Source organism: Poecilia formosa, unplaced genomic scaffold (genome assembly GCF_000485575.1).
Source record: "Poecilia formosa unplaced genomic scaffold, Poecilia_formosa-5.1.2 Scaffold132, whole genome shotgun sequence".
Classification (NCBI taxonomy): Eukaryota; Metazoa; Chordata; class Actinopteri; order Cyprinodontiformes; family Poeciliidae; genus Poecilia; species Poecilia formosa.
In genome coordinates this window covers 1,441,859-1,443,746 of record NW_006800071.1, presented here as the reverse complement: position 1 = coordinate 1,443,746, position 1,888 = coordinate 1,441,859, and positions in this window count along the sequence as shown.

Below are 1,888 nucleotides of genomic sequence, written 5' to 3'. Positions count from 1 at the left end.
TCGTTTTAATGAGAAATAAAGATTCAGATTGATCTGACGTAACCAGCTCAGTCCATGTGGTTCTGACATTTGTCAGTAATCAACAGGATGTACATTTCCACCTCACCTGACCAGGGAAGCATTAAGGTAAAAAAAAAATAAAATAGAGCAAATAATGTATACAAAACAGAAAAAGAGTAACTGATAGAAATACTTTCTATATAAAGAAAAGCAAAAAAGTTGATAGCAGGAGAAAAGTTGTTGGCAACATTAGCTCAGCCAATCTCCCTCCAGGAAGCCATCAAACAGAACTCCTGTCCAACTCCAACTATAATAAAGATAAAAAAAGAAAGAAAACGGAAAGCTAAAATGATAAATAATGCCAATTTAATAATTCAGATCTAATGCGTTCTGGAATATATTATTGACATTTTACAGATTTCACAAATCAATTAGAAGGTTTCACAAATATTTTATTTATTCTGCTGTTAGTACTGAATAATCTACTTAGGTTTGAAATGTCTAGGTGTTGTTTTACAGTACAACACATTAAAAAACCTCAAGATAGTGAAAAATTAAGAGTAATTGCCCTTTAGCTATTTTCTGAATTAGATGCTACATTCGGAAGCTAACTTCAGCTTCAACTGATAGCTTGGGCACATTATAGTCAGATCTATATATGTCTATATAGATATATATCTATATCTATCTATAAAGCAAAGATATGTAGATTGCACACTGCACAGATAATCAAAACACTTAATGTTTACATAGCACCTTCGTAAGCTTGTCCCTGTTAGCTATGTCAGACATATGAGGCATTATGGTGAATACAAACGATTTATTAACTCATCTTCAAAGTTATTGTGAAGTTTGACACATCCAGCTAAAATCCTTTGTTGTTGTTGGAGCGTTTCAGGACGTCTGAATAATTCTATAGGCATCATTAATAGTCCTGCAGCGACTGAGGAGCCACTATTAACATACTGTTGCCTCCGCACCGGAACCATTCTATGTGGCAAAAAAAATGCGGAAGTGCTAAAACGGAAGTCCGTGGCATATACTCCGTTGACTAGAATCGGTTTTAGCTTTGGGTTATACTGCCCCCTACAGGTTTGGCATGTTTAAATCAACACTCAGTGATGAGGATATCTTTTCTGAAACCGATATCGTGCATGATAGTGTTTTTTTACATGATGTGGTGGAGATTTTTGTTTTTAGAAAGACTCGGCTCTGTGTGTGCAAGGCCTGAATGTGAATGTAGTCTTAACTCAGCCACGTTTCTCCCTTTAAGGATTAGTTAGCTCTATTGTTGTATTTTTGCCACACCTAAATGTTTCAAATCATTTAGGAAAGAAAACAACTGCAGATGGATCAGAAAAAAAATATAAATAAATCAAAGATTTCTTAATCAATACTGATATATTTTTAATTATTTGCTTAATTTAATTTACTCATTACTCATTGTTTTAATGTTTATAGTCACTGAGAAACACTGTGATTTTTTATCTGTAAAAAATACATAAATAAACTTTTACTTAACTTTTTCTTTATGTTTTTGATGTGCTCCTGATACACTGGACCTCAGTCCATTCATTTATTATTTTTTGTCAGAATACATAAGATATTTTGAAGAAAATGCAGCATGGAATTTTAATTAACTGTTGGTTTGTGTTTGCAAAGCAGCCAATCCAGGAGTGACATTAAATTTCCTTAATGCTGATTGACTGAACCCCAACTGTGAACTTCCATGCTAAGATGGTTTCCAGTGTATGTCCAGTGTTGGTGTTAGAACTATTACAATATGGAGGTATAAAAGTTTTATAAAGATTTTTGCTATTAGAGGTAATCAAATATGGGGATCTATGTTTTCTATGCTAAATAAATCCCCTTATGATAATAAGTGTGT